This window comes from Tympanuchus pallidicinctus, unplaced genomic scaffold, assembly GCF_026119805.1.
Source record: "Tympanuchus pallidicinctus isolate F22 unplaced genomic scaffold, pur_lepc_1.0 scaffold1, whole genome shotgun sequence".
Lineage (NCBI taxonomy): Eukaryota > Metazoa > Chordata > Aves > Galliformes > Phasianidae > Tympanuchus > Tympanuchus pallidicinctus.
The window spans coordinates 33,192,509-33,214,126 of record NW_026294618.1 but is presented as its reverse complement, the minus strand read 5'-3'; the positions used below and the strand labels follow the sequence as shown (position 1 = coordinate 33,214,126).

The window sequence follows — 21,618 nt, the reverse complement described above, 5'->3', positions numbered from 1 at the left end:
TCAAGCCTGAAGTTGTCAATCAAGGAACAGCTTATCAGTCTGAGCTTTTCCTTTTCAAGCTTATGCTCGGTGACTTTTGAGACCTGTCAACACCCAGTTGATTTTAGCCTTAACAATAAAGTCACACTCTATCTCCCACCTAGTAGCTTTAGATTAAATTCTGATGTCATATACGTCATATTTACATAGTTAAAACTCATAACAAAGCAACCCACAGGCAATAGGATGTAATAACCATGCAACAGAGCCATTTCCTGTCCCCTTTTTTCTCTCACACTATGTTTCGTGTAGTTTATTGGATGTGAATGTTTTGAAAATGAAAATCGTCTGGGAAAAAACTGCTAGCCAGGCGTGAGGTTTAGAAGAATTCAACTAAAAGAATATATAGAGTTGTAAATGCTTGGCCACCTCTGGTATTGTAAAATAGAAACTCTTTCAATATTCCTTTCATTTCCACGAGAAGAATAGATGGGAGGCCACAATTATGTGCTCCAACAGTCGATTTTTAATATCTTTAATTCTGCTCATATTAAAGGAAAACAATTAACTTGGAGTCAGAAAGCCTTAAACACCAAAAGTTTTACAGTTTTCATTTTAAAGCACAAAGGACCTACTTCAAATACAATGCAACGGGAACTTTAACCATGGGCTATGTTTAAAAGACAAATCCACCATGGTACTTTAAACAATCAATTAAGGCAAGTTTAACAGTTTTTTTTCAGCCTCACAAAATAGCCCCATTAAATGAAGGAAAATAAAAACCGCTGCGTGCTTCTCTCTCCCACATACTCACACATGCGTGAACATGCAGAGGACCCTTTAGCCATAGTCATATCACAAAAGTGTGCTTTGTCTTAAAACAGCTGTGAAAAGAGTAAGCCTTCACTTTTATGCAGAGCAGCACAGTACCTTCTGCAAACTGGTTTTTCAGGTGGAGAATAATCAAAATCCTCCCATCGATTGAGTCATCGCTAAAATTATGAATGAATCTCAGCTTCAGTGATTCTGAGTGAAAATTAGAATACTGTTTCAAATTATTTATCAAGGGTTATTTTTTTCACCAGTATTGAACTAGATTAAAATTTGAACATAATGCCCAAAAAGAGAATTAAAAAAGTGAGAGGAGAAGGCATCAGTGCCTGCTGGAAGGACTTCATGGTGGGCAGATCCTGTAACATTTCCCTTCTACCCTCACCATGCCTGTCTCCAGGATGTTCCAGGACGGAAATAAAAGCCCCTTTAATGCTGAAAGGGGACACTCCAGGGGCTCCTCCAATTGCTAAAACCTTATGAGTAGGCTGGGCTTAAATGCACATGTCTGCCTGTATTGAGCAGGGCTTGCATCACGGGTTGAGTGCAGTGGGCTTGCCCAGATGTATGGCCAGCATCCAGTTCCTGCAATTCTAGCCGCTTCTGTTTTCCTTGCTGCCGTGGCTGCTACTATTGTTCCAGCAGTTTTCTTTGCTGTGATGGCTGGGCCAGTAAAGGTTAAATCAAACTGACCTCGGGGCCAGACAGCCCACCACGGATTTGGGAGAACAGTTTTATTTGTGCTGTGTTCTCCATTTTTTTTGCTCGGTACATAATGGTCCATTTCAAAATGAACCACGTGTCAAAGCACTGGCTTTCTGGCTTGTTCTGAGAAAGCAGGCTAAAAAAAAATCCTAGCTATATTGCAGGATCATGGAAAAAGGATCTGTGGGTGACCCTGATTTAGATGTCAGATGGAAGCTGCCAGGGCTGAATGAGGAGGTGCAGAAAAGGTGAATACTGGGGGTATGAACAGGAGCGATGATCACAAAGGGCCTTTGCTGAACTACTGGCTCTGGTCTTGGAGGTTGTGCTTCAGAAATGCTGTGATGAAAGGGGCACCCATAGACTTACAGAAGGACAGCAAGTACAAACAGAGATTGAGGAAATAAGGGGAGGAAAGAAATTTCATTCTGTTTTGTCCAGGGAAAAAAAAATAGAGATAAGAAATGGCAATAGGTTTTAAGTGCTCTGAATAACAACATGCTGAAGAAGAAGGACATCTTCTCTCTCTGCTCAACTCCCTTTAAGTGACAAGCAGTAGCATGCTAAAATTGGAGCAGGGAATAAGGTCAGCAGTAGGAAAATACTCATCAGAAGGACATAGGTCTCATGGGAGGTTGCTAAATCTATTCCCTGGCTCTTGTCATTTTTTCCTGATAGGAGCTTACGGCTGCAGAAAAAGCATAGGATGGACATCCAATGGTAGCAGCAGAGAAGCAGTCATACAAGGTCAAGTTACTGCTGAGCAGCTCAGGGTCTTCTTGAGCCTCCTGCAGCCACAGACCTGTGAATTTGGTGGAGCATCCTACCTCAGTCAGTCAACCCGGCCATTAGTACCAGGGTTTGGCTATCTCTGCAGAAGGAAAAAAATATATGGGTATAGTTAACATGTGTAAGTCTAACGCATAACAGATGTAGCCATGTATGTAGCCAGAAGGTGTTCATTGTGAGTGCTGGAGTGACGATTGCCTCAGATTGCACCACATTTTTTTTTTTGTGCCAGTGCTGCATTTCTCCCATCATTTGCCGGCTTCGCCCCAGAGCATGAGTGCTTTTTTCTTCCAGCACACTGAAACACCCAGTCTCGTGCCAGGATCAAACCCATTGTTGGACCTCTCTGTACCACAGGAGGTTTCAGACGTCACACAGCCAATCTGGCATTCAGAGTTGCTGAGCTCTTGCTGAGTTCTTGCACCATGTGATGAAGACAGCAAGAACAGCAGATGTTCAGCAGCTCTGCAAGTCAATCCAAGAGACCTCTCTGGAGTTGATCTGATGGCAGAAGGATCCTGTTCTGTGCATAGTATATAAACCCATGCTGTGGGCTCCCTGTTCCTGAAATGTACATGCTACATAGGTATAGGGTAAAACTGCCCTCAGAGACTTCTGTCAGCTTCATACAGTAGTAAGGAGTTTGTAGGAAGCCTTCAGAGAGCTTGATGGAATGGACATAGACCAGTGAATCCTGTAGCAGGTGAACTTGTAAGAGAGATGTGACAGGCTTGCTTTTTCTTCCCTAAATCAGAGATTTGTATCAGTAGAAGCCACGTGAGTTACTGTGCATACAGAAGCAAAGTGCTGCTGAGCAGCTTCCATCTCTGGACTCCTCCTGGTCTGAGACTAGTGAAGGCAGAAGACAGGAGCCGTGTTCCTTGTGGACGCCCTTTAATAACATCGTGGTTCCTATCTCCACACTTTGCTGCAGCTCTGCAGCTTGTCAGTCACAATATGTTGGGTGCCAGCCTGAGCTCAGAGCTGGCAGGGACTCAGGCCTGCAAGGAGTGGTCTCCAGCAGCTCTCAAAGGCCTTTCATACTGCCTTCTTTGCCTATAGCAAGGCTTGGTCACAGCTTTTTGAGGAAAGCATATGCTCCTGCATTGTTTTCCTTACCTTTTTGTTTATTTAATCAGAACATTTCCTTCATTCATCTACTATAGTTATAATTTGTCTAGGATAGGGATGCTTTTCATGTCACTCATCTGGACAGTGTCTGAGACAACATTGCTCTGAGCCACTACTATTCTCCAAATAGTAATAGCAGTGGTGACGATAAGGATAATAAATTCTTAAGGCTTTATAGCTGAGGGAAACATGAATTGGGAGCTACATACCCACAGGAAATGGTGGGAGAAGGAAGCTGGAGGTGACTTGCTCAGTAAATATATTCCTATCTTTTCTTCTGTGGGTGTTACATGACACATTAGGCTTTCTGATTCCTTGGTGAATGAAGCATGGTGTGCATAATATGGAAAGATGACATTGCACGTGAGTTTTATGATGATTACAAAGGCAGAAGCCAGGGTGCAGCGTGAGTTGCTTTCAACTAGTCTTCTACCAGACAGTCAAACAGGGAGAAAATATGGGAAAATAAAGGGAATAAAAGGGAGGAATGACTGGATTTGTTGGAGGAACGAAGCAGACTGAGACTCAGGATAAACACATTCAGCTTGCCCAGTTTGTCAATATTAGCTGTGCAAGTGATAAAACAATCAGACCAACAGAATGGCCTCAGATACTGCAAACTGTTACACAAGTCAACTTTGCATGTCACATTAATGAATATTTATGAAAATTAATATGAAACAATGGAAACGTTCAGTCATTAAAATATGACCTGCCAACTGCTTCCACCATTGTTTTCACTGTACCCCATAAAACAAAGAACATTTGGAGTCCAGGCCTCTGCTTCATTTTCAGCTTGTCCCAAGCTTGTGATTTGTAGTTGCAATTTTGTCAAGATGTAAGAAAACAGTGGCCGGCCCCACCATTGGCATCTGCCAGTGGATCTACAAGAACTTCACTGTGCAACAACTGCCACAGAAATGAGCTGTCTCTTCTCAAACTCCGCACTGCATTTTCTTTGTGGAGCTAAAGGCATTCTTCTGTCCCCCATTATGCAGAGTAGATCCTGTTTTTCCTACTGGGAGCTGGGCCACAGGGCTGGGGCAGACGAAACATCAGAGCAGATGGTTTCAGGCTATTCCTGAATCATGCTCAGGCACTACTCATCAGATCCAAAGATCTCACTCGGTATCATCAGTATATCGTCACAGATCTAGAATTAACATACAGAGATATCTTGCAATTAATGTGTTTTTTCTTTACACTTTGGACAGCAGATATCTGTGGTCTCACTGAGTTAATGACTGGCAGACGTTGATTTTCCAGTGACCTGTAAGGATGCTTGCTCTTGATCTCAATTCAGCACTCCTGCTGGTATGTTTTCTTACCCTTTTTTAAACTTACAGTCTTGGACTGACTCCCACACGTGGAGTTTTTGCTCTCTCAAACTACATGTAACAAAAGCAAGATCCTTTTTTGCTAAATTACATTCTATTCTTCAATATGCTTTATTCCATTTTTGTTCACTTCCTTTCCCCCTCTGTAAATTATCTTTTCTCTGTACCAAATTGTGTTGGCTTGACTTTGAATCCAGCCTTCACCTCCATCTCAAGATTTCTGCACTTGCTGCTCACTGCCAGCCTTGCTTTAGGCTCAGAGGCTCTTTACTCCTTTGCCACGCTCCAGCCACACACACACTTGCGAGCCGTGGGAGCTGAGTTCCTCCACACGGCCTGTTCTGATCTCTCACATCTTCACCCTCCTTCTTTTCAGAACAAGGGATTAAAAAACAAAGTAACAAATCATTTTCTGGACTGGAGGTTTATGCACTGATCCCTCTTTAGTCCTGGCGCCTTCTATTCTCCTTTAATCTTATCTGTAGCTCATCCATACACAATTTCAGAATCAAATAAAGTATGAAGCATATAATGCTTCTTTCCCTAGCTTCCTGCTTTCACAGACTTCCTTACTTCCAGAATTAGAAGTGGCAGAGCTCTCTTTTCATGCCTGAATCTCAGTTTTCCTGATTCCCTTCTTGGCTTCACAATCTGTGAGTGGTTTGGCTCCTCTTTGTCTAGGTAACGCACCTTACAGGCATCACACACACACCTCTGAAGATAAACCGCTACCCAAAGGGCAAACACAGAACGAACAACTGAGACAAATGAATACCTGTGATCCAGCAAGAAAACACATTATTTGAGAAAAACAATGCCACATGCTTTTAGTAACATTAGGGACAAAAAATGCTTTGCATTTTTCATTGCTCTTCCTTCCAAAGACAGCTGCAAAAGACAGCTGCAAAGAGATCAGCGCTTTTTGTTGTTGTTTGCTTGTTTCCCTGGCTCAAGCCATAGATTCATGTGGTAACTTGAAAAAAAATGTCGTTTTGGCTTTGGATACATTCAGTTGTCCCCTACTGTTTTGTGCAGAGCTAAACTCAAACCAGTAACATAAGCACAGCTCTGAACATAGGTTTGGACGTAAATCAGACTGTGCCAGCAGCCCCAACACCATCTTTCCCCCGTCCCGAGGTTCCATTGGCATCCCCAGCAAAGACACGGACAGGCTTTAAACAAAACCAGGAGGGCTGGAGCCAGCTCTGGATGTTTGAAGTACCTGCTCATATTGCCTTGTCCAAGCTCATTGTCTTTCATAATTACCATCATATGTTTCTATGTGCAATGTGACTGAAAGATAGCTTTATTTCCGCTTCACTCTTTGCTTATTCTGCATGGCAGCATATACAGCAGGAGTCTCTCACAGTTGTACAAAAGTAGGGATCAAAGTGCCCATAAACACGCAGAATCAGCAGCCTGGGCTTATTTTCACTAGTGAGGATAGTTCAGCTGTGTGCTCTCTGATGGAAAATAGCTTAAACTCTCCCTTTCTGCTGAAATTAAATGCAGATAGTTTTTTGCCTGCTATAAATGCATCTTCTCCTTTAACTGTAGTTTCATTAAAGTAAAAGCATGCTGTACAATATTTTAAATATCATTTATATACTTTTTTCCTCTAAGGTAAACATAATATTAATTTAATATAGAGGAAAAATAATACATTATTTTATACTTAAAAAGTTTAACACGAAATTAAATCTACGTACACAATTTTTCTCAGTTTCACAGATAACTGTCAATGTTACTTTGCTATTTTCACGTGGGTTCATTTTGTTGTTAACACTCCCTAATCCCAAGACTGCTATGAGGAACATTTTGCAATTCTGTGTACTCAAGATTATCTGATGACGTTACCTCACCAAAGACATTTCTATTTGGAGGCTGAAAGGAAGAAGTTGTGAACAGAAGGCAGGACTCCTTATAAAATGAAAGACAGTATTACAAACTTCACAGCATCACTACAGATCAGTATCCTTCAATTCCGGGTCACCAGAGCACCACAGTTCCCTATTTCCCTAACAAACTAGGAGTATTTATCGAAATACAAATATTTCCATTGAAAGGGAGGATTGCCTGCAGGCTAATTAAATGTATATCCAGAAATGCAAAAATAACAAGACCCTGTGTATGAACAGATTGTCATAGAATCATGGAATCATAGAATGGCCTGGGTTGAAAAGGACCTCAAATATCATCTAGTTCCAAGCCCCCTGCCATTGTCAGGGTCGCCAACCACTAGACCAAGCTGCCCAGAGCCACATCCAGCCTGGTATCCTACACTGCTCCACAGTTTTACACAGTTCTACTCAGGACTAAAATAGCACAACTCAGAGAGGAGCAATTCATTCATCTGGGACATTTGGGATTTCAGGTACCATCATAACATTTGTAACTTCTATGACCATGTGTATGGCTAATTATCAGCAGAGCACTCTGTTGTAGAGATATTAAGCAATTCTGGATCTGAAGAAATATGTATGCAGACCATCTGCCTCTCATGGTCACCACCTTCTAGATTTCAGCAGAACTGTGCCTTCTCTCTGCATCAAACCATCAAAGGAGGCCCAACACAGTTAGGGAATCCATTAGAAACCTCAAACCTTGGTCCAACTTGCTATAAATATTTATTGAATTTGGAAAATATGTGAGACAAATCTAAACTGACCTTGGTCTGCTGTATTGTGTTTGGCAAAACATGGTTGTTTTGTATGATTATGACTCTCTCAAACCAGACAAAGCTAAGTGGTTTCATTTGAATGAAACTGAAGCTTAAATCAAAGTTAGAGAGACATTACTGGAACAAAAGTTATTGGGCTTTTTGTATTTTTTTCTTTTCTTTTTCTTTTATTCTTTCGGTTTTTATTTCCACAGGAAGAAATGTTGTTTTGGTTTGGTTCTTTTTTCATCTTGAGCCAAAATCCATAAAATATTTTATCTGTGCCTTTAGCCTTCCTGCACATATACAAATGGAAAATTGTGTTGCTTTTTAGTACAATGCATTTCCTGATTGTTTTCTACCAATGTTCACCTAAATGTAAAAAGTTCTCATAGCTTTCTCAAGTGAATTTCTCCAGAACAAATAAATATTTCCAGAATATAGAACTTTTCTTGCCTAAAGTAGGCAGACTCAACCAAAAAAAAAGAAAGAAACTCTCATGGTTTTATTGGAGAGATTAGAACAAATTACTATTCTGAATGTTAAATTACAGGGAATAGGCAAGTGAAAGTGACACACTGGAACAGGTTGCCCAGGGAGGTTGTGGAAGACATACAAACCTGAGCCAAATGCAAAGGAAGGGCACAGAATACAGAACGTGAGTATTGAGAAATGCAATAGGCCCTGCTTAAGAAATGATATGGTAAGAAACATGCACTTGGGAATTTCACACTGGGATGGTTTAACTCCCCAGCGTTCAGTCACCAGAGCATGCCCTTTGTGGGGCTCAGATGCTTGCGGGGGCCATGCAATGGCCAACAAAAATGCCTACAGTATTTCAGTGCAGCAGAAGTGAGCCACATTTCACAGTCTGGTCTTTCAACGGATTGCCCCAAATTCAGTGTTTGCAAAACAACGTGCCAGAAACATAAAGTGAGATCAATTTATACTCTGCAACAAGCACATCTAAAATAACACCCATTCCCACCGTGGAGGAAGGAAGAGGCTAGCTTTCATTAAGCTGCTGAAGTACAGCAATTTCATTCATTAAAAACAATTCTTTGCTTTAGCACACAACACAAAACACCCACAGACCACAGGAAATATCTGGGCTAATTCTCCTGCCCTTTCACCTCTCACACATTTGAGTGTTCTGCTTTCTTCCTCCTGTCCATCTGCTTTAATCATTAGCAAAAGTCTTGTGCAACAGCTCTCGCAAGTGAAGTCAGCTGTCATCGGAGCATATTTAAACTCTGACTGTTAGTTTCCACTAAATCAGCCCTATGCCCACAGGCCTCATTAAGCACAAGGAAGGGCAGTGGTGCAGGTCCCAAAAAGCTTGAGGGGGGACCAGCCTTTAGCACACAAAACTGTGATCCAAGCAGTCCTCGGAACAGGCTTATATCTTCCTGAGTATTCAGGTAGCTTTGGAATGGAAATGTGATAGGCGCAGAAAACCATCGCCGTGTGACCTGAGCACTGGGGATAGGTCTGAGGATGGTGGTTTTGCAATGTAGGCATTCAAGTGCCAAAATATACGACCAGTAGAAGGGAAAAATAAGTGCAGCCAGTAGTCCAGTAAAGTCAGTACAGAGAGGACTGCAGTGTAAGACCTGGAGAGGGTTTGAATTTGCTTAGAAAACAAGCTCCCTTTCCAAAACATCCTTGCCTTCCCACAGAGCAATGTCTAGAAGGAGAGAACAAGGTAAGGGCTGGGAAAGAACTTCATGGCCAATCAGGACAGACTCATGGACAAAGAGGCTTCAAAAAGTTGCAGTGCTTTTTGCACAGCAAGGGCATTCACAATAAAGCATATAAAGTGAGATCCATTGCAAAAAGGTTTTGTCTTGGATTATATTTGCAGGAGAACTGCATACGAAATTCAGAGATAAAATTGCAGCTAACAAGTTAGGCCAAAAAGCAATTGGTAGCAGATTACTTGGCCGTGTCCTTACGTGTCTTTCATTTTTGTTGCCTACATTGTAAATATACTGTCCACTTTGTTGAAAAACTATCTGATATAGCATGAGTGTCCAACCTTTTGGCTTGCCTGGGTTGTACTGATTGAGAAGGAATTGTCTTGGGCAGCATTAGTGTATGTAAGTAACAAAACTTTTTTAAAATATTTTTTATTAGAACTTAAAAAAAAACCATGAACCAAGAGGGTTGGGCACATATGTGCTAGAGTATTAAATCAATCATTACACAGGCCTGGAGAACAACATATCTGTGGAATAAGGTCAAGTAAAAATGTGAGGCTTTGTTGTGCATATTCATTTCAGATGTCTGGTTGAGTGCACATATTTGGATGAGATCCTCATTTGCTGTGAATTTGCATACTAGAATTAAAGAAAGTACTGACTGCCAGAACAATTACACAATCACAATATATTCCATTCATGACCAGAGCACTTAGGTTAGATATCTTAGGTTTGTAAAAGTGCAGCATAATGGTGAGACTACAGAGTGATCAAAAGCATTGTAAGTGGCATGGCAAAGATGAAAAGGAAATTTTTATTCATTGTTTTGGGGCACCATCTTTAGACCTATCCTTGCCATTGTCCACTCTGTGAAATATGTGCATGTTTAAAATACCCATATGGAAGTACATTTTTCACATAGCATGCATCTCAGTTACACAAGCCAAAAAGAATCAGACATTTATGGAAGGTTAATCTACACTGGTTAGGAAGATAAGTGAAGTTCCACCTGCCTTGCACTACTACTCTGCCACTACATGCCTGCTGTCAACCAGTGTTAGCAGCAAGATCTGAGTGATCTTCAACTTTGCACAATGACAACATGTTCATATCCTCCAGAGAGCTTAGCAACTTATTGGACATCTTACCAAGTATTTGGTTCAAATGTTAAAGTCACTGACTGAAACACTACAAAGCAAACAAATGAATAAGCAGTGAAAACTCACAATCCCATTGCAGCATTGCCAAATTATCACCTAGTATCTTAAGCAGTGTTTTTAATCTCGAGCATACTTTACTTATTAGCTGATGGAAGGGTGGCAAGCCTACAGAGGAAATTACCCTGAGCTTCAGAAAATAAGGTATGTTCCCCTTACAGAAGCAAGAGATTCAGGTTACCCTGGGTGTACACTCCGTAAATGTGTATGTATAATAAGTTTGAACGTTTCAACAAAGGTGAATCACTCGTGTTAATGCAAGTGCAATCAAAGCTATATCAACACCTTTATTTTGAAATTGCATTTTATCAGATCACTTTCACTCTAGTTGCACCAAGTGAAAAAATCTGTGTCAAGGATGGTCCCAGTGAGGTAGCTCCTAAAACGAGCTCCTGACTTCGGGCTCCAGGCTCCTGCTCACTGTCTCCCTCCAGAGGAGCATGGAGCTGTTGGTGCTTAGAGAGCAAGGGAGCTCCTTGGACCAGTCTTGAGCTAAAGCACCCTTTCACATGTTTGCTGAAATGAGTCTGGCTGTTTTCCGCCTTCTTACACCTCTCTAAATGGCCACATTTTAAAATACACACATACACAGCGCACACGAGAACATTTCACATTTGGTTTCTGCAATGTAATGGTTTTGCTAGCTTTGTTATGGTTTCTTGCACCAGATGTAGGAATGCTCAGACATATGGAAAGGAAAATCAGCTACAGCAAAAATGAGCTAGCAGTCGCTGTTGCAGGTTCCTTGCATATAGGTGAAGACCATCAAAGATAGTGTCAACCAATAACCAGAATGATTTAGATAACCACTGGCATTTCCACCTTCCTTATAAACAGCCTCAGCGCAAAGCAGTGTAATGCTGGGCCATGCTTGCTCAGTTCTTCAAAGGAAGCAATTCCAGAAAAATCCTGATGTCAACAAAAAGAAATGTAAGCCTCTTCACAGCCTAGTTCAGGTCTGTCCACAAAAAAAAAAAAAAAAAAAAAAAAAAAGATTAAAATGAGTGTTCCTAGGAGCACTCCAGCCTTAGAGATATTATGTAGGCCAACGTTTTAAAATGATGCAGAACTAAGGGAAAATTTAGACATGGGACAGACATCCAGACATCCTGTGGACACACTTGGACTAGCTTTCATCTCACCAGCTTGCTGACTGATGGCAAGACACCAGCACGGTCGAAGTAGTGGGTGGAAAGAGCCCTGTGGAGTGCAGAAAATGCCTGCAGCTCTGACATTTACTCTGCTTGGCTGTTGCTGCCCCACGGATAAAGACATGAGGGGGAATGCCCTGTGTTGTGGAAGCTTCCCTGAGCCTTTCTGTGACATGTTCCTGGTCCCCTTCCTCCTCATCATCCTCCAACACCAAGTAGCACCACTGAGAAGCTCAGGGGCAATATAGAGTGCACAGATGTCCATGGCGGTGTGAAGGGCGCAGTCAGCTGACCATATAAATAGCCAGCCTCTCCCTTGGATTTTAGTGGCCTCTTCCCAGTGTCTCATCTATCTTGCTTAAAGCTTGCATGCGTCCACAGTACACCATCCCCATGGCACCGCAGGCAGTCTTGGTCCTGGAGACACTTGCTGGGGTGGTTCTGCACAGCAAGATCTGCTTTTCAAAAGCCTTGACTCCAAGTGATTTGGGGATCACTTACAGAAGCATACAGAATACTTTGTTTCAGAGCTCAATGGTCTGTTTGTGTGTTTACCAACCAGAGGGGGGTTATAGCGCACAATTTTGCCAAGGGGAAAAGGTGTTCCAAGAAGAGCAGCAGCAGCTGTAAGCAGGCTCTGGGAATTAAATAATGGCATCTTATAAAACTTCACAAATTGAGCCAATAAGTGTGCAATAAGTCAGTTTTGAAATTACTGTCTTATATCAAGTTTCTCTAATAAAAGTCAAATTTGTGCTTAGAAAAGCTTAAAGCCCATATGTAGGAAAATTTTATAACTCTAATGGGAGCCATGATAAAGCAGCATGTTAGTAAATACATGTGTAAGCAGCACAGTACAAAGAGAAAAGTAGCAATATGTTAATTATCTCCCTCCTGTATTATTTTTGTTGTCACTGTGGATGCAACTGCAGTGAAACACATGCATGGTCCTGACAGCTGTTCTGCTCCACGAGGAATAAAACGGCAGGAAGACTGGCAACGTGAAAGAGAGGAAACAGAGGCTTTTTTTTCTATAAAAATATGTTATGTGTCCATCCAAAGATAGAGAAAAACCTATTTGTGTTCTTGGTGTCTGATTCAGAGGCAACTTATTAAAAAGAGATATATGGGTTGGAAAATAAATCTGTTTGATATAGCCTGTGGGGAAAGGCTTCATACCAGCACCATCATTACCCACTTATCTTGGAACCATTGCAAACCATCGTGCCAGCACTGACAGAGAGGTAGCCTCTCACATCCAGAAGGTCCATAAGCCCCTGGCAGGCACAGCAGGAGAGTGTGGAGCCAACCTGGAATCCGGTTCTCCTCCAGATGAAAGGTGAGCAAGCTGTGTCTGCTCTGCAGGTGTGACACTTGGACACCATGCAGAAGACACATCCTCTTGCTGGAGAGATTCCCTGGATGGTGCACCCATGACATAACCATCCACTCTATGCAGCACTGCTGAGTAATGTCAGTTTAACCAAATTACTGATGGGTTGATTGTTGTATATGCCAAAACTTCCTATTACCTAAAATAAAAGTGAGCAAACTCTTTTTGCTTCATTTGCTCTTAGCCATAGAGCAGCACCATTCTGTCCTGTCCAAAAGAGATAATTACCACTCCATTAATAATACCAGAATGAGGCAAGCCAGATCTTCATGAACAGGTATTGGTCATCTCACTTGAACATTTTTGTGATTATAACATCTAACAGAATATCTTATATGAAGGTTGCCTCACTCCTTTTTCCAAAGAGAGAGCATATTCTTAAATAAGGTATGTTTAAACAGCTTGTACTTAAACAGGAAAGGTGGAAAGATAAAAGAATTAGCAGCATGACAAGGTGATTTTGTATGCTGAGTAGATCAGAAGATTACAGGATAAAAAGAGCACATCACACATGCAGTCATTCCTGTGTCCTCCAAATCTCACTGACCTACCACAGCAGTCATAGAATCATAGAATCATAGAATGGGTTGGGTTGGAAGGGATCTCAAAGCCCACCCATTTTCAACCTCCTGCCATAGGCAGGGCTGCCCCCACCAGCTAAGGCTGCCCAGGGCTCACCCAACCAGACCATGAATGCCTCCAGAAATGGGGCTCTGGGCAGAAGTTTTCTCACCTAGAAGACATTAACCATAATACAGTTAATAGAAATGTTCCTCAGTAAGAGGAGTGAACTCAACACGGGCATTTAAGTCTGCAAGTCTTAGCGAATGCAGTGTCAATAACTGAAGTCCCACAACAGGTTATGTCTCTAAGATATACTTATCTCTTCACCATTTCTTTCAACTTCTCTCCTGTGGCTCTGGTTTAGCCTGTTGGATTTTGTATTTTTTATTCTTAGGCATTTGACCCATGCACCGTACTCCATAAGCACCAACCCTAAGATATATATTAGATAATGTTTAAAGCCTGGACATTACAATGCCTACTTGTTTTTATGGAACTACATTTGGGCTTAATGTAGTAGACCATCACCTTTTCTTTTTTTAATCATTTTGAGTTATAAAGCAAGGCCATATCAAACAATTTCCCTTATCTTTGAGGGAAAAAAAAAAAAAAAAAAAGTAGCTTTATAACCTTTTCTTATCACCAGGCCTCCCTCAGACCCACTGTTCCTCAGATTACTGCATGCTGCGTTGTTAGAAATAGACAAATTATATCCTCTTCCTGTGATATCATGACTAAAACTGTATAAACAAGTGTTTCAGATAGTGATGCACTAACAACAAGCCAGGTCATCCCAGTGTGCAAACGCAACAGGAACACAAAGTTCATGATAAGTGTTTCAAGAAAGTAATTCCCCCAGATGCAGCTGCTCTGGATTTAGAGATCAGAAAAACTGCTTTACCTGTTGCATTCCACCCAACTTTGATCACAACAAAGTATGCAAGCATGCAAGCCTCTTTTCTTAGCATGATACTGCTTTAGCGTGATCCTTGAGTAATGCCTGCTGTTGTAGTTTGTGTTGCTTTGATATTTCCTTTGGGTTTAGCTTTTGGGTACACAGATATGATGAGTATGTTGAAGAGGAAGGGTAATGGACACTGACTGTGCCCATCTGTCAGCTATGGATGGTTAGATGATCCCTGCTTCCATCAGGACCTTCGGAGTTAAGCTCAGCAGCCATTCATGGTCTTTTCTCCCAAATAAATTAGCCAGTGCTTCAGAAAGCCTAAGCTTGGATCATGGCTTGTTTTGAAAACAAGAATCCAGGCTTTGAACTTGATTCATAATCCAGAGGAAAGAAAAAACAGCTTTCCTTTACATCCTTAAGATGTGCAGATCTCCTTGGTCTAATTTCAGGCAACCCAGTTCCACCCAAATCCCTGTCTATAGGGTGCCCTGTAGCTGGAGCAAGGCCTTCACAGATGCCAAGGGAATACAAAACACCAAAAAAAAACCCCACACACTACAGATTGGAGAGAAGCAAGGTTTCCATTCCTGGAAGTTCTGTTTCACATTTTATTCTGCAGCACGTCCAAGATGGACAGAAATTGTCTCAGTTGAGAGAAACTGCATAACAACCTACTACAAACAGCCTGAGATAATACACCTGACTTTCAGTAGAGCGTTCAGATCTCACACTCTGTATCCAACTCAATTTTGGCTGCAATATTGGGCAGAAAGCTGCAGTCTCAGCTGAGTAAAATGAGAGGAATATCCACATATATCTCTGTCAGATGTTCGAAGAAAGACTAAGGTAACTACACAGAACCTGAAAATCCAGCATCTGAAATAACAGATCTCAGCTTCACCTCCACAACATTTTACATCTGACACTGCAGAATTTCACTCATCATCTTGGTTTTGTATGTACAAGTATATAAAACCGATAAGTTCTGGAGCAAACAGTACAGTCTGTTTCATATAATTATTCTGACAAATACATAATTCTGTAGTGGAATTTAAGTTGCATTCTTTTAGTACAGTAAATACATGGTGTTTTTGAAAATATTTGTGTTTCTCTACAGAGAACACTTTCGAAGCTCTTTCACCTTTGAGATATTAAGACATTGCAAAAGCATAACCAAAAGGTTTGGTCACTGTTTTTTTTTTCCCTCAAATGCGACAATGTGCTCTGCTCTCAAATTGGAAAATACCGCTGTCTCTATATTTCATGATATCCTGGGGAATACAAAGTGATCTCTTTTATGGACTAGGACAGAGGGCCATTGGAACAGCATGTGCAGGAAGTCACAGTGCAGCCACTGGGGATTCAGGGAGATGCAAAAAAACCTCACATTTCTACTTACAGTCCTATCTGGGAAGCAATTTCCCAATAATATAAGAAGATATATGGATAGTCTGACCTATTTTTTTGTAGAGACTCACTGCAGCTGAGTATTTCCTGTACTGACCTGGATCCAATATCATAGAACCTAATAAATCAGTTAATATTTCAGGTAACTAAAATATTAAAAGATGCCTTGAAGATTTTAAATTTTTCCACACATCATACTCCAGCTTAACAAACAAAGGTAATGTGAAGCATGTAAAAATTCTCCTCTTTCATTAATTTTTCATTCTTTATTTTATTTTTTTTTTTCTCTGAAAAACTGTTCAGCCAAGAGAGGGGAAGCCATGACCTTAGAAAACGCTTTTCTCTTTACTAGAGTGTTTGGAGACAATGTGTGTGGCACTTTTAAGTGATACATAATCCCCAGCTCTTCCCCTCAGTCTCTGAGGAATACATACAGCATCTCTTGTTGTGGTAAGAGCAATTTCCCAGAATGCAGGCTTGCATCTAATGTTGTTCAGTTATTCAATGTTTCTGGTCAGTTATGATTTGTCCACAAACATAGGAATTTCTTCTGTCATTTGACACAAGCGTCCAAATCTTCATTTGTGTCACATAGGCTCCATGGCAATCACTCCTCATTTCTCCTACACGCGGAGACTCCATATCACCACTCCAGGAATAATTACAGTTGGATTTGGCCCAGCTCCTTTCACTTACTTGGGCTCTGCTGACTGTGATGTAACTGCACAGGCATCAACTGCTTAGCCCAGGAGAATCTGAGAATCTTTCCATTAAAAATAAAATAATTTAAAAAAAGAAGAAGAAGAAAAAAAGAAAAAAAAGAAAAAAAACAAAAAGGGAATGCTGAAGCCTTTCTATTGTTTTCCTAAAACAAAAGGAACCCAGTTTCACAAAACCAAAGCTTTTATATTAATCAGAGGATCTGTTGATCTTTGCAAAGCACTACATTTCTTGAAAGATCAAGGAGCTGAGACAGTTAATATGATCTCTTAGAGAGAGCTTTAGTAGCAGAAAAGGGTTTGCTGAAGGCATTTTCCTATACTTGGGGTTTTAGATAATTTAATACACAACAACTAGGATGACACGCTTTTATGGAAAAGGTCATAATTCATTCCAGTCCATCTGCAAGCCAGGAATTCTAGGATTTGTATAAGTCTTTTGTAAAATGGCCAATTTCATGTAGAGCATGCAAACACTCAGAATTGCAACTGGCAGGAGACAAAATTCACTAACAGCCAAATGGATTTAAACTCCAATTCACTTGGGTTACTAGATAAGCACTAAATTAAACTTAAAAAAAAAAATAAAAAATTAACACCAAAATAATATTTTCCTGTCAATCCATAGATATTAATTCAACCTAAACTACATAAAACTCAATGTTTTGCATTTTTCATGAATATCTGATGTAGGCTTGTTGGTTTTCAAGCTATCCTGCCTCTTCCAGGCCTGTAGAGGAACATACGCACTAAGGTCCGTGGTGTACTTACAGCTAGCAGCTTACTTACTAATTTTAGATGTTTTTCCTATTTGTAAATGCTCCTTTCACTACGTGTGATTTGACTGTTAATTTCTTTCTTTTACTTGATATCATAGCTGGCATAATGTGCTCCAGGTTACAGGCTGGCACACAGTAATCATTGCAAGAATCCAGAAAAATCCGCCTAAGATTTGAGCTAAAATTTCCACTAATCAGCAATGAATTCATTGATAAAGACACATCCTTGTTGCAGATAAAGATATATCCTTGTGTTTGCATGCTTCACTGTAACTACATAACGTCATTATGTTATATATGACTAATGCTAAAAGAATACATTTTAGTTTGGTGCTGGATCAGGGACTTATTTATTACCAGAAAAACACTAAAATGCTCTGTAGCATTCCTTTTTACTTTAGAATAAAGAATAAAATGATTGGAATTTTTTTCTTCATTTTATTTTCTTGATCAATATATAAATATATATATTTTAGCATAAATGTGGACTTGATATCATCAGCATAGTTTAAGAACACATTTTACTTCTAAGAAATGGATTATTGCTTGGGAAATGTTTAAGAACAAATAACCAAACAAAATCCTAACTTTTCACAAAGGTATTTTATAATTACTAGCTTTATTTTTAACAGTTAAAATAGGAGATGCCATTCCAAAATATTCTGCCTTTTGTTTAGAAAACAAATTATTAAAAAAAAGTTCTCTGACCCTTAAGTGTTTCTAAACTTTCAGGTTTTAACTGTGCTATCCACAAAAGATGCCAGAATTTCTTAAGCTTAGGCTAACCTGATCTTTTCCCCCTGAACTACAAACAGATCATCTACCCTAGAAGCAGTCAACAGAAAGACAAAACAGTCACAAACCTTAGCCTGAGAGCAGTGGCAAAGCAGAGCTGTTTTGCAGTTATAGTGGAAGTGACCCTTAAGCAGCTCTCCAGACCACAGGAGGCAGGAGTGCGGTCTCTCCATCTCTCTTTATCTTGGTCTGGAAATGGCTATACACTGAAATCATTCATCCCACCCCAACACGTGTTGTACAACCAAAGCAGCTATTCCACTGCCATTACAGCTTGATGCACTGTGGGTGGACCAGCATGAATTTCTGCCCACCTTGGGGTGGACTGGGGTACAAGTTGCCCACACATCAGTTGTGGCTTCATCCCAGAGGGAAATATCCCTACTGGCTGTCCAGAGCACATGGCTGGTGCAGCAGCCATCTCAGCCATCCAGTATTAATCCTCTGCTGCATCTGAGCCAGAGCCCCAAGAGTCCCCAGGGCAGAATAGCCATTTAATAGCAACGTTTCTCAGTACACTCTAAATTTGGCCAAGTCAAGCAGCTGCAGTCCTATGTTAGTCATTTGGCAGGCAGTTTGATCCTGCAATTTGTTGAGCACACATAGTAGTCCTTTAATGTAGTCCATTAAACAAGTCTCAGTGTATGTGAGTAGCTTTGGATTCGGTGGGAATACTTTAGCAACTGAGCAGTTTGGGTTTCAGGAGTTCTGTCCTGTTGAGTACATGGGAGTTTTGCCATTGAATTCCACTGGTGGGGGGTTCTTCTAGATTAGGAGGACTCTGTAGCAGAGCAAGAAAAAAAATGCTTGTAGGCATCATGTGTGATTAGCTTGGCATTTCTGTTCTGCAAAAGGAAAATTTTCCATGTGCAAAATGAGCACTTTAAGTTAAGTTATGCAATTATAGTCACTCTAAGTGTCTCTTTCCTGACAGATGCAGACTAATTTTGAAGATGCCAAGCACCCCTAGGAACAAATAGACCAGAGCTGTTTTGGCAGCATGACAACAACATGGTGGTTCCAGCACCCTTTTGCCACAAACCCTCAGGGCTTACAAGCCATGGTACATCCAAACTGCACTTAAGATACTTCCAGAGCAAACCTAGATTTGTTTTACATTGAGTCAAACTGGAGTAAAACGAGAGTGAGTCAAGTTAAAGGTATCGCATGCTTGCAAAGGCTTAAAATGCCGTTTTTCTCCTAAATCCTCCCAAACACATTCTTCTGGTTAATCCTGAGAATCCAGGGAACAAAAAAGCACTTCACGTAGTGTGGCTCATCTGGATAATGAAATATCCAGAGGAATTAGGTCTGGGAAAATGCTCTGATTTGCTGTTGTTTGAAGGCTGGATAAGTTAATAGTGTCACTGGTGAAGATAATCCAAAGAATTTCAGAGATAAACAGAGGCTGAAATGTTCCTGGGTTAATGGATAGCTGATGTTACACCTTGTTATTCCTTTTTAAAACTCTGCACTTATAAAGACTGTCAACAGCAACGGATACAGTGGACATAAGGGTGCTCATGTCCACCAGACAGCTCAGTTTTTACCAAACTACCACATATTCTTTGACCTGCAGATATTTTTCCACACATGCTATACACATCAGTGCTGACCTACCCCAGTTTGGTTGCATATGGTTATTGCCGCTCACAGAGCACCAATAGTGGGCTGGAGGATCTGCAGTCAAGCAGAAGGAAAGGTCACTACTGAAATAGCTTTCAAAGAAGAGGGCTGTCTGCAGCAGCAGATGCACGTCCTCACACACACTCCTGTGTCCCCCCGAAGTCAGGGGACTGCAGGAGGAGCAGATGGGGCTGCCTGCACAGAGCAGCAAAAGAAAGGTTCAGAAACACCCTGGGCTGGAGAGAGGGGTCGAGAACAGAGGAAATAAAAGTGCAGCAGAATAAGCTTTGCTCATTATCAGGGTTTGGAAGCTGGTTTGGCTGCCTATTTCTCCTCTGATTTGTAAATGCCTCTTTGAAAAGGAGACTTATAAACCACTTAAGATAAATATATTTTAAGAGTAGTTAAAAGAGGCAGAGCTGGCCAGTCACGCTAGGATAAAAAGACCATATTGATCATTATTTTTAATAGCAGAAAAACAAAGCAAAACAACAACAAGAACAACAACAACAAAAAAAACAAAACTGTGTTGGTCAAGTAATTTCTTCCTGCTGAAGACAGCAAAAATATTAATTGAACAATTTACTTGAGGAAAACTTTGGCTATTATTTAGTCAGCTGTAGTTACAGCTGAATTTATGTCTGTTTCCCTCCTCATGGTTATGAGAGTGTCCCTTGGGATCTAACAGTATGAGATAGTACAAAAATGCTTTTATTTTACTTTATTTTATTGCCTACACCCAAATGCTTGGTAATTGCACTAGGTTTTCTCAACATGACAAAAGGAGAACATGCTGAGTGTGAATTTTAATAGCGAAAATTATCTGAGAAAGAAAAACTTCATTTTCCTAACTGCCAACCTCTTGGACACCAGCAAATAACAAAGAAAAATGTCACCTAGAAAGAGATGTCCAGCCAACACATCACCTGGCTTGAATGAGATGACAAAGTACCTAGAATCCAACATTCTAACACAGCTCTTAAGGTCACCAAGATGAAGTCAGTTCCAAGCATTCCAAGTCTTGTACCCGCACAGCAAGCTGTAGGATTTGCATTGCAAGGCATCCGTACGGCCCCTTCTCCACATGCACACACCAGGCATGCACAGGGTTTTCACAGCACTGGGAAAAACAATCACAGTATGAAATGAAAAATGCAGCAAAGCCAGCAGGTGTCTGGGGACACAGCAGCATTTCCTCCCTTTATTGTTTTGCTTTTTCCTTCTGCTTTTATCCATCTCTTCCCTGGTGCACTCACATTCACAGCCACCCTTGGCCGTGTCACCACTAGGCAACAGCCCTCCTCCTGTCCCTACACACACGGGCAAGACACGAGGATTCATGGGCTGAATGCGGTCTGCCCACCCAAAAGGATTTTGAAATTTTCCCTCCAGGGTTAGCAAACAGCAGCCCTAAGAGCCCAAGCTCCACGCTGTAGCCCAAACACCACTTACTATAATCCCTTGCTGCCTTCCGTGCTTGTATACTACAGACCTTCTTGAGTTACAAGACACTTTGAAGATCTCACCTTCTCCCATTACTTGTCTTTTACATAAAATGTCCACAGATGTGAGTCTGCCGGTGTGTCAGAGGACTGTGGTTAATAATTTATAAACCAATGCTTCCTATTGGGCACGGTATGTAACACACAGGAGTAGTGGGCTGCCTTGCTGCAGGAGCACCCTCTGCTGACAAGCGGCTGCCCTGAGGTAGGATGACGGCCACCTAGACCAGGGTAGTGGTTGGACTGTGGCTATTAAACCCCTCATCCTGCAGCAAGCAGCAAGGCTTCTTGTCCCCAGCAAAGTACAAATGAGCAGGAATCTGGTGGAAATGTGTGTAATATTTCCCCACGTGTAACTCTTGAGAACTCCACACAATGCAGCCCCAAGTTGTGAAATGTCGCTCGCAGGAAGCCCGGAGTTTCTGTG

General features: G+C 41.1%; 1 long non-coding RNA gene across 1 annotated transcript; it reads right to left on the bottom strand.

The window, feature by feature from the left end:
• Positions 1-14,941: 14,941 nt before the first annotated feature.
• Positions 14,942-21,278, bottom strand: LOC128080545 (uncharacterized). The gene is made up of 2 exons (XR_008206727.1): positions 21,142-21,278; positions 14,942-16,533 (listed from the first exon to the last, which is right to left on the bottom strand). It is a non-coding gene; the product is annotated as an uncharacterized LOC128080545 (long non-coding RNA).
• Positions 21,279-21,618: the final 340 nt, after the last annotated feature.